Raw genomic sequence first — 12,228 nt, 5'->3', positions numbered from 1 at the left:
CAAACTTCGTGACCGCTGGATGGATTGATTTCTGGCTCTTTTTTTGCATACATCTTAGCCGTTTTCTCTGTAGGCGCAGAGCAGGGAGTTGGAAGTTGAGTTGGGGAGATCTCTCTATTTGGGGTGCGGTTGCCAGGAGGACCTGGTGAGTCATCCAGCTCTGAAGCAAGTTTGCCCGGTGTGACGTCTTTTAGCATTATGTGGGATACAATTGGTTCCTGGATTAGACCTTCCGTTAGTGGGGCTGGATTAATGTCACCTAGTTTAGGTACGCCTTCGTTCGAAGTTAGGTTAATGTCGTCTAGTTCCAGTTCTTCTCTGGCCCCGGTTTTGTCTATGATTTGTTCTTTGTTCTCCCTTAGACTTGGATGCTTATGTAGTTCGACTACAGTTTGATTGTAAGCTTGGGGTAAAGGTTTGCTTGCGTCAGCAGGTTGCAGTGGGGTTTGCAAACCTGTTGCAGTATAGTTTGATGAATAAATCTCATTTCCCGGGTTCTTTAAAAAGGTGAATTTGGTATAAATTTTTGGTTGGAAGTCGTATTTAGTTGTTGGATGCTGACCTGCAAAGTTAATTAAGTCCTGTCTCTTTCTCGTTTTTTTGATAGGTGGTAAAACAGAAGTTAAGGTCTTGGTTTGGTCTGTTTCTGTTAACTGTTTTTCGTCTGTGAAGTGGTCAATTACGGTGTTAAAACTCCCTTGTAAGTCTGTGTCGTTTGAACTATTGGATAATTGTTTGTTTTTTGTTAATGGCCCTGCGCTTGAGGTTATGGTATTCCTTTTGTTCTTCGCCGTTTGCTTTGTTGGAGGTTTTCTTTCTCTTCCTGACCTCATGTTGTCCTTGTATGTGCGTTGTCCTGTTCTGTCTGCTGATGGTCTGCTCCGGTGCTTCTGTAGTCCTTTACCCTTGCTTTTGTGCCTTGTTGGGTTCCTTTTCAACTCTGGGCGTTGCTTTCCTGTAGCTTGCTGTTACTATTGGTCGCTGCTAGTGCGCTAGTGCACTTTCCGCGTTTTTACTGCCGCTTATGCTTTCCTGCGCTCTTATTGCTTAGCGTCTCAAAGCTTTCCGTTCCCTGTGGGGGCCTCTGTGGGCTGAATTACTCAACCTCTGCCCGGGTACTGGGTCCTGGTTCGGGGTCTGGTCCTCTCTCCCCCGATGCCCCCCCTCACAGCTCTCGGCTCGCGGTTTACGGCTTACCTACTGTCCTGCTGCCCCTTTCACGGCTGTCCCAGTTGTTCCTGCTAGCTCGCTGGGTCGCTGCTGGCGGCTCTCTGTGGTTCTTCGATCCTGTGGGGCCTGGCGGGTGCAGGCGGGTGGGCAGGTAGCCACTGAGATTCTTCCGGTGGTGCGGCTGAACCGGGACCAAAGCTCCCGTGCACTGTCTCCACCCCTACGGCTCGTAGCTCTGTGAAGGTTGAGCTAGCTCACGTCTAGAGCCGCTCACATTCAGGTGTTGCGCCACCTCGGTGGGTGGTGGTCTCCGACGGGGGTCCGGGGGGATCAGGCACCTGGTCGGGGGTGGGTCCGTGACTCGACCGAGCTCAGCGATGCTGCTTCTGCTCTCTCGCCGCTTCCGCGTCTCTCTGGCGACTCTCTGGTGCTCGCTGCTCGCTCGCTCGCCGGTGCCGCTTCTGCGGTACTCTGCTGCTCTCTGCTGGCCTGGCTTTTTGAGATAAAGTTTTGGATAGAAATATATAGTCTAGATGAGAAGAATTGTGAGGTGGGGAGAAAAAAGAAAAATCAATAGCATCTGGGTTATATAACCTCCATGCATCAAAGAGGTGAGATTGAGAGATAGCGTTGAAAAATTGTTTATGGGATTTGTGAGGAATGAAGCGCACCTGGCATTGGCAGTCAAGAAAGGGGTCAACAATCTGATTACAATCACCACCTAAAATAAAAAAATCATCTCTAAATTGAATACATTTTTGTGTAACAGTAGGCCAAAAGTTATAATCCGGCTGGGTTGGGCCGTAAACATTAAATATTGTCAAAGAAACATTGTTAATGAGCAATTTCGCTAACAACCATCTCCCATCCGTGTCAATTTCTTGGGCTAAAACTTTAATTTAAAATTTTTATGACATAAAATAATTACTCAGTTTTTTTGGGTGGGAGTGGGGGAGACTAAAACAGCACCAACCCAACCCTTTTTCAATTTTTATGCTTCAGTTTCGGTGAGGTAAATTTCTTGTAATAAAACCAAATCTGGGTTGTAAGAAGCGAGATGGTATAAAATTCTCTGTCTTTTGATAGGGTTAATATAACCTTTCACATTCCATGAAACAACTCTAGATGTAGAATGACAGTGTATATAAAGAAACAACACGTTAAAAAATAAAGTAGTAAAAAGAGTAAATGGGAAATGAAAAAAAAAGAAAAAGAGAAAAAGATGATTACTGCAATAGTGTCATTAAAAGGGAAAGGAATGTCGGACTGAAAGATATCAAGTATACCTGTAGAACAAAAGGAAACACAATGAAGAGGAAAGAGACATGTATAGGAAAATAGATAAATAGGATAAGAAAGATTTGCAGTAGCATTAGGAAAAGGGGAAGGAAAAACAACAATGAAAGGTAAGAAAGAAAAAGGTAAGAAAAGAGAGAAAAAGAAGAGACAGTACATGCCAGAACCCTGACGACTGTAATATGTACCTTCACTGGGGAACAAAAGGTAAAATGAGGAGTGGCAATGGACAAAGAAGACAGCAAACCCAACAAGGGGCAATGCACCACACCAGGATGCCGTATTTAACATACAAAGGAGCAGGAACATGAGGCAGGTACACAATTGAGTTCCACGGAACCTGTAGTAACAACAATAGGGAATAAAAAAGTGATTAGTCAAGGAGACATGCTTCAATATATGCAAAAGAGATCAAGCATAACAGAAGAACTATTAAAGTCAAGTGTGGGAGGAAGGACCAGCAATCTCCATCGAGGATGTAGAGTGGGAGTGAATGAATTTCCTGAGGTCAGCTGGGTCCTCAAATGAGGAAGTTTTGTTCAAGAAGGTGACCTTAAACAAGCAAGGGTAGAATAAGCCATAGTGAGGACCAAGAGATCGAAGAGGAGGGCGCAGGTCCAGGAATTCCTTTCTTCGTATAGCAGTAGCAGATGATACATCCTGAGAAATAAACAGCTTTACACCATACCTAAAAAGCTGTTTCTTAAGTTTGGCGGCATTCAGGACTTTTAAAAGGTCAGTGAATTCCAAAAATAAAAGAATGACTCCGCGAGGTTTGGACGGAGCAGAAGAGGAAGATATGCGCGGAACAAGTCTATGTGCACATTGATGTTTAATTTGGTCATCATGGGAAGGTCTAGAAGCTGTGGAAGGAAGGTGGTGCAGTAAGAAACAGGGATATCTCCTTCAAGGCCCTGCCCTCAGGAAGGCCATATTAGTGGAGGTTATTGTGTTGGTTCCTATTTTTCAGGTCTTCAGATGATTTTTTTAGGTGGAAAACCTCTTTCTCCAAGCATGCAATTCTGGCCGATGAGTCGTGTACATCACTTATTTGTTGCTCCACCAAAGATAGACAGTCCATAGATGACCATTTGTTATACAGAGACTGTAGACGAGTATTAATCTCCTCAATAAATGGTCTCAGTGCACGTATCTCCTCCAAAACAATGTCCAAGGAAACACTGGACATAGATTTAGGTGGAGAAAGGGGGTCCTGCTTGATCCTTTTGTTAGTAGATGAAGATAATTGTGCCTTAGTAATGGCAGGGGAGGTTGTAGGATGAGAGGACACTGATTGCGACATTGTGCCATTTCTATTGAAGGCTGTGAGGACTTCATCAAGGAAGTATTATGGGAAGAGCAAAAGACTAGTTTGCAGGAAGAATGACCCTTAGTAGAACCTAATAATTCTTTGCTCCTGCCCATGGACCAGCACAACAACTGTTAAAGTGTACTTATGTGACAAACTACAGTATTTAGCTAAAGCATCCCACAGGCTGCAGTCTCTCTAAGCAAATGCTTCCTCCAGCACAGAAAATACCATTCAGTAATACAAAATGGAGAACAAGTATATACATTTTTTTAAAAGCTACAGTCCAAAATAAAACAAACTGCCTTCTGAGGAGAAAGCATGCTGACTGAAATACAAAATGGCGGCCGGTAGAGAGCTTGCAGGGTCACCTGAAGTAATTAGAGTCCAACAAAGAGTAAACAGGACACTGAAGACATCCTTCTGGCCAGCAGGTGTTCCGATTTATGGAAATGCCCACAGAAAACCAAATATGGCGTTGGAACTGCCAAAATCACATCAGAGGCGTCTGATGCTGCACAGAGCCTCTGAGCTAGGCAGCCATCTTAGGTCGCATCGCGCAAGCCTCACCAAGTAGCTAAAAAAGTTGATTTCCGTGTTTTTATGCAATGAGAAAAAATCTCGCATCTCCTTAGCATCTCTTTGTACACCTAAAGAGTTGGGTGGCGTAGGTTTTCCAAACTTTCAACAATATCATAACGCTTTTGTCCTCAAGTTAGTTCTACCTTATATCAAAGATGCAGATTTTTCGCCTAATAATATTTGGCTTAAATTAGAGGACTCACTTATGTCACCCTTCCCTTTTCTTTCTTTAGTATACTTTTCAAACCCTCCTCAGGCATTTTCTGCTCCGACTATTAAGAACACTAGTATGGTATCTACCCGTGTACTTAAAAGTTCCATATTTCCGGTATGAGATTTTTTGGAGTCCTCTATTTGGCATAATAAACGTATCCAAATTTCGAATCGTACTATTTTCTGGAGACTATGGGTTCTTAGGGGTATAATTCAAGTCAAACAATTCAGGTGTGCAATGACTCCTTTTTCTTTACTAGAAATTCACTCTAAATTTGATCTCTCCTCTACTTATGGCATTAGATACGAATCCCTTAAATGTGTTCTCTTACAAACTATTTCCACACTCAATCAATAGCAATCTCCCCTTTGTTCCTCACCTCCTGATCCAATAAAGTTTTCGTCATCACTCAAAGCATCATATATATATAAATATCTGCATTCCATCACGCCTTCGCGCCCAAAATCTAAAACTGAGTTAATGTGGAAGTGTGATTTTCAGCATTCCTTTTCTTTCAAGGTCTGGGGTCTAATTTTGAACAAGATACACAATACTCATGTAATGCCAGTACTACACAAACCTTTTATTATTGTTATTATAGGTTATATATTACCCCACTTTCTCTGCAAAAGTACAACCCACCACTTTCAAATATGTGCTGGTCTTGCAATACCCTCCCGGGCACATATCTACATATGTTTTTTCATTGTCCGCCAATTACATCCTTTTGGGTTCAGTTCTGTAGAATTATTTCTACTATTTGCTCCATTACCTTTCCCTTGGATATTAAGTGCATATTTTTCAGAAGCTCCTCACGCTTTTAGCCAGCTCATTCTAAATTAGGTACATTTGGGGATCAGTTACTTGACATTGCTTTTCAAGTTATTACATCCACTGGAAGAATGCCAAAAATCTCACTGTTACTGGTTAGTGGAACCTTCTTTGTTCTCATCATAGACTTAATACAACATCAGCCACTTCTACCTCACAGATGATTAATAAAGGCCTCTTTTGGCCTCCGCTCACTGGTTACTTAAACAAAAGCTATAAACCTGCCATGCATTCCACAATGGTTTTCAAAACCCATGACTGTGTTTCCTCTTCCTGTTTGTTAATATATGCAGTTTATTATACAATTGGTATTATATGAGATAAGTATTTATATGACATGAAGTTATTAGATCAAATAAGGTATTATTTGACGTAAAGTTTATTTTATGATATATACACAGAATATGCAATACATATTTTCATGTATCTTTTTTCTTTCTTCCTTCTCTTCTCTTCCTTTCCCTTTTCTTCTCTTTTCTTTTTTCTTCCTTGTTCTTAATTCTAAAATATAAAAAATCAATTTGTGAGTACAGAATTAGGATATTATCTCAATAAGTTTATTGTACAATTTATCTCTTCCTTTATCAATGTTATCTCTTGTAAGTACTCTCTTTCGTAAATGTTCTTCTTCATAACTCAGATTCATATTTTAAACATAAGATCATTCTGTACCTCTGTATTACATTTTAATAGAGCTTTTATCAAACTTTAAAAAAAACAGTCCTACTCTGTGGGTCAATGGTGTTTTGATCCACATACAGAAAGGGATCATCATCAGGAATTGAATCAAATTCCGCCCGAGACATCGAAAAGTAAAATCCTATTGAAATATATATAGTGATTAGGGTCAGGCATAGTTTGCATAGTTTTGGCAGGCTTAACTCTGCGAAGTGGCAAAAAAATTGCTATGCTACACAAAGATCTGCGAGTGGGTGGAGTTGTTCGCCGCACCCGTTTGTGCAATATATGCAACATGAAGTGCTTTCTCGTGCCGGAAATCCCACGCAAACTGCACTACGCAGTTTTCATGGGCACGCCCATCTAATTTTTTGTAACCCTGGGCCACGAACTCCGCTCCACTGGCAGAGATTGCGTTTTTTTGTGCATAATCCACATTCTGCGGAGAACGCAAAGTCTGCAAAAACCTCCAACTCCGCAGCGGAGCGGAGTTCAGCCCCGGACCTTCCCACCTCCCACCCCCAGCAATAAATATTTTTGAATAAAAATTATAATTAAAGCTAAATAAAAGCAGTCCCACCATGATGTATATCTGACGTAGGGGATTATGGGGAGGAGAAGGAGGACAGCCTGGAGACGCTGTGATAAAGGTAAGTGGGCTTTTATTTTACTTTAATTGTAATTTTTGTTTAAAAATATTTATTGTGGGAGGCGTGGAGCGGAGCTCCACGGAGTTTTTGCCCAACTCTGTGGAGCCCCGCATGGAGCAACTCCACCTGCTGCGCTCGGGGTTAATGTTTTGCTCTATTATGGTTTTGAATCCCTCCTTTATCTGTTAAATCCTACCCCTCTCTAATTTATCTACCACTCATTTTTATTTATTATTTCACCATGTGTTTGTGTATTTTATGGTTTTTTTTTTTAAATATAGTTTGTTTGTTTTTTGCTGTTTTTTAATTTTTTTCCTTAATTTTCTCATTTTTTTTCATTTATGCCTTCCTATACTATTATTCTCTTCCTCCCACCCAGCGCCATGGCAGAGCAGGGGAGCGGCAGCACCAGTAACCCCTGAACCACCACCATCAGCCACAGCTGCCTACATTGCAGTTGGCCGTGCCATGAAGGGGTACAGCCACGCACCATCTACTCAGTAGTGGAGGTGGCTGCACTCGTTTTTTATGTGCAGCGCTACCTCCCATCCACCCTGATAGCAGGCCTGCCAGTGGGTACGGCATCCGGGAGCGTAAATGCATTTGACTGTATGCCACTCCTCTGAGGTCTGGCACACACAGCAACAGCTACTGCACAGGTCCATAACCTCCTCCTTCAGGACCAGGACCTGGCCGACCTGCAGGGTGTGAAGGTTGCGGGGCTGGGTGTGTAATAATAATTTTTTATGTTCTATCTATGCTAATAATTTTTTCCCAAATAGCAAGCATGCTGCTCACACTCAGGGAACTTAGGTCTATGTTACAAATATCATGCGATGATCCTAGAGTAGACAAGTGGTCTTATGTGCTACCTAAACCTACTTGTTGACACTCGCTTGAACTGTATATTTAGAAGGTCAAGCAGAGACTCCTCTGTCCTGTCACTAGGATAGTGGTAGTTATTAGTATCGCTCACACATTAAAGCATCTTTCTCAGATATTCCTCAGTTTAAAGAGGAGGCCATTCTGTTTAGTTTTAAAGTTACTAATACTGATGTTTTTAACGGACTTCTAGTTTATAGACCACCCGGGCCCAGGAACACTTTTATCGAAGCCATCATGAAGGTTATGGAATCCTGTATGGTACATTCAAATTTTTCTGTGCTGGGTGATTTTAATTTTCACTTAGAATCCGTGCAAAACGCAGATACTAGGGAGTTACTGGACAGGTTTCTCAGTTTAGGTATGAAGCAAATTATCACCAGCCATACACATACGGCCAACCATACCTTGGATGGTATTTTTACTAACCATCATCAGATAAAGTATGTTAAAACTTTACCCCTGCCTTGGACCGATCACAGTGCTGTCTTTTTTGAATTTCCGACAAACGGACTCCAAAATAGAACCCTAGGTCCAAACAGAACAGGGGCTGTACGCCCATGGAAACAAGTAAGCAGTCCTGATCTTGAAGCTGCATTGCAGTCACAGAGCCCTTTAATGGACCCTGACTTTGACACTGACCCGGACCAAGCAGCAGCACTTTACTACCGCTGGATCGAACAGGCGGCTTCAAAGCTAGCCCCGGAAACTTGTACACGGATAAATAATAGACGGAATTCAGCCCTTTGGTATAATTCTAACTTAAAAAACTTAAAGAGAATTTGCAGAGCTAAAGAACGACTCTGGAGAAAGGAGTATTCAGAGCCTGGAAAAACACACTATAGAGAGGCGTTAGCAGTATATAAAGAAGCCATAAATGAGGCAAAATCTATGTATTTTGCTGAGAAAATTATGGCCTCTAAAAATATTTCCCGAGAATTATTTAAGACAGTCACTAAATTGGCTACCTTTGGTAATGCAAAGTCAGTTAGCAGAACAAAACAGTTCTGTGACAAACTTGCCAAATTTTTTCATGACAAAGTGATCAAAGTCTACGAGGAATTTTCTACTGCCACGAATGATGCTAGACAAGATGTTTCTAAGACGGATATACCTGATATACAAGTTTCTTTAAAAGAGTTTTGTCCCCTCACACAGGATAGAGTTGAAAAAACTATCCTGGCAATCAAATCAGGTTCTCCTCTAGATCCATGTCCTGTTACAGTCCTTCATATGGTCTCCCATACCATAGCAAAAAATGTGACACCCCTACTGAATAACATTCTTAATTCAGGACATTTTCCAGAGGATTGGAAAAATTCCTTGATAAAACCTATTTTTAAAAAACCAACTCTTGATCCCTTTGAAGTCGCTAATCGTCCTATTACATGTCTACAATTTCCTTCTAAAGTACTTGAAACGATACTAAATGAGGAATTGCGGTCCTTTATAGAATCCAATAACAAATTGGATGTAGCACAACATGGTTTTAGGCCACGGCATAGTACTGAATCTGGAAAGGCCGTACTGGTAATGCTTGATTTATCCGCCGCATTTGATACGGTGGACCACCGCATACTTCTTCAGCGGTTGGCGGATATAGAGTTTATGGATAAAGCTGCAGATATTCTTCGTTCTTATTTGACTAACAGGCAACAAGCTGTGATGTTAGATGAGCACAAATCTTCTCATTTTGTTATGCCATGTGGGGTGCCTCAGGGATCAGCACTTTCACCTACCCTATTTAATATATATGTTACCCCACTGGCTAAACTTATTCGTTCCTTTGGTTTCAAGGCCATCTGTTATGCGGATGACACACAAATTGTTGTCTCATTAACCACAAATCCAGAGACTGTGGCAGAACGTTTTAAACTCTGCATGAGTCAGATCATTTGCTGGATGCAGAAGAATTGTTTAAAATTGAACACCGGGAAGACAGAAGTGGTTATGTTCGGAGGGGATACTTCACTTTGGAACTCCAATTGGTGGCCCGTGACAGCAGGGCCATGCCCCCAGCCCGTAAAGAAGGTAAAAAATCTTGGAGTCCTGATTGACGACCATCTTTCCTTATCTGACTAGGTCAACAGCATTACCTCTTCTTGTTTTTATACACTTAAAATTCTGAAGAAAATTCTTCCTATTATTCCTATGTCTTTGAGGAAAATGGTTGTCACGGCATTTATCCTGTCAAAAATTGATTATTGTAATTCACTCTACATTGGAGCAAAAAAAAGTGTGATTCATAAACTTCAGACCCTGCAGAATGTGGCGGTCCGGTTATTATTAGAACTACCCAAATTTAGTTCTATTAGTTTAATTACCCGAGAACAACTACATTGGTTGCCCAAACCTGCTAGGATCCAGTTTAAGTCAATGTGCATGTTACACAAGAGTCTGCATGGAATGGGACCTACGCAGATTGGTCAATACTGTAAGCGATATACTCCACAGAGATGTCTCTGTTCCGCGTCAGCATACTTGCTTGTGGTCCCAAGAGTAAAGACATTGAAATGGGGGGACAGAAGTTTTCGATACTTGGCCCCAAAGCTTTGGAACACAATGCCTTTGCATCTTAGAATGCAAAATGATCTGCTACAGTTTAGGAAGGGACTAAAAACTTGGCTATTTGCGTGCACCCCTTCGGGGGTTTGATTTCCGGATTAACCTTAACGGTAGCAAGCGCTAAGACGCCACGGCAAACACACGCTCTATAGAAACCCATTTTCATTTCATTTCATTAGTGAACTAGCGGATTCTCTCACTTCTCTGTGCCTTTATTATTTGTAGCTGGTAACGTCCCAAATCTCCAGCTTCAAACGATTTCCCGATGTGTAGTAAGTAACTAGTAACTATGCATGCATCAGCATTGAAAAAAATGCAGGTTGAGTAGACCCGTCAAAGGGTGAGGGATCGATAATGAAATGAGAAGCAAAGAACATTAGTTCCAATTTATTAATAGTTCTAAAATGTAGTTTAGGAAACCTGGAGTAGGATTAGGAAATTAGGGAATAGGTCCACAATACTAATAGGAGAGGCAATTTGATTTATTAAAGCTAAATCAAATGTTACTGCATTTGCCTCTCCCTGTTAAAATATATTTGCGGCGATTAACTGTACTGCTGATCATTTTTCTGATTTTATTTTGTTTCTTTCTTACATCAGCATCCAAGGGCAAGAGGGATACCACCACAAAGATGCCAGTGGGTCAGGGAGCTGGAGGTGCCTTCACTAGTGCTGATGGCTCTGCCGGGCCCAGTAAGTCCTCCTGTTGATAGTATTATTTCCCTATGGTAGCGTGGCTTGGGCGCTGAAGATGGCGGTTGCATGAGCCTGTAGCTCCGCGCCGGCCTGCAATTGTCCTGATATCCTAGCTGCGGCCGGGACCCGGGCACCTGACTGAGGGTAGGCAGCCTTGGATATCATAGGAGCCACAGTGGTGGTTTTAGGTCTCCCACTGCGTGGGGGAGCCAGTGCTGTGGAGCTTTGTAGGCAGTGGCCTGGACTGAGCACCTCCAAGATCGAGGCGTAACCATTGGGGCCCTCCACAGAGATTGAGAGAGCATGGGACCACTGGGTTGGCTACCGTGGTGTAGTGATACAGGGAGTGCCCCTGTGCAGGCTGGCCACCTGCGGCGCGGGTAGAGACCTGATGAATTGCCCGAGGTCCTGGCAACATAACGAGTAAGGAAGGCTGGAGCGGAGGAGCCTGCGCGAGAGGGTGGTGAGGCCCTATGGCAAAGAATGCGGTAGGGAGGTGGGGCGGCCTATCGAGGGCCGGTTCGGGGCCAGGGGGAGCCTAGTACCTGCACCGAACAGCGAGGTAAACCATCCTGGAGAAGATAGCTGAACCCACTGGACCAGAGGCCCCCATGTGTTTGAATTACGGCCTATGCAGTGGATTACACCCATGGGAAGAGACGAACAAGTTACTTACCTTCAGTAACGCTTTTTATGGTGGATACAGTAACTGCCTGTGGATTCCTCACCTTATGAATATCTCCTGCGCCAGCATTCCCCTGAAACTTTTTCTCCAAGCTCTCCACGCCGACGAGGTCGTCACAATGCCATGGCTCCGCACACGGCTTCGCGTGACGTTACTGGAGCCATAAGAGGGCCACGTCGGTGTGATGAAGTCAGTTCCAACCATTGTGTCCGTGCCACCGAGGCGAAATGGGCGGACTGACCATATAGACAATGCATACATAGTACACAGTATTCACACAAATACACAGAGTGTAAAGTAAAAAAGGAAAGCCAAAAGAAAGCAAGCATTTCCTATAAGCCTACACAAAGGCAAACAGAGGCAATACAGAATGACAATATGAAACAACATATTAACGAATACCTCTTTTAAGGTATAAAAGGGTGGACAATGGGGAGACGGGTGGGTCAGTGAGGAATCCAAAGGCAGATACTGTATCCACATGAAAAAGCGTTACCGAAGGTAAGTAACTTGTTCTTTTGATGGATACATGTGCCTGTGGATTCCTCACCTTATGAATAGAATCCCACAACAGTCCCACTCCCGGAGGAGGGTGTCCACACTTCTATACCAAAAAGTTCTGCAAAACAGAGCGCGCAAAATGGCCGTCCCTCCTCACTTCGGAATCTAA

The 12,228-nt window shown here is 42.8% G+C and overlaps 1 protein-coding gene across 9 annotated transcripts in view; it reads right to left on the bottom strand.

The window, feature by feature from the left end:
* Positions 1–5,133: 5,133 nt before the first annotated feature.
* Positions 5,134–12,228, bottom strand: part of LOC146802160 (uncharacterized) — a 535,895-nt gene continuing 528,800 nt past the window's right edge. For all 9 annotated transcript variants that reach the window (XR_014967708.1, XR_014967706.1, XR_014967707.1 and 6 more), the window contains one exon: positions 5,134–5,903. The gene's annotated coding sequence lies outside the window, so the exon portion shown is untranslated. The remainder of the gene's footprint in view (positions 5,904–12,228) is intronic.

The sequence above is a fragment of the Triturus cristatus genome, chromosome 8 (genome assembly GCF_964204655.1).
Source record: "Triturus cristatus chromosome 8, aTriCri1.1, whole genome shotgun sequence".
Taxonomy (NCBI): Eukaryota; Metazoa; Chordata; class Amphibia; order Caudata; family Salamandridae; genus Triturus; species Triturus cristatus.
The sequence above is the reverse complement of the archived record's forward strand: the minus strand, read 5'-3'. Positions and strand labels throughout refer to the sequence as shown.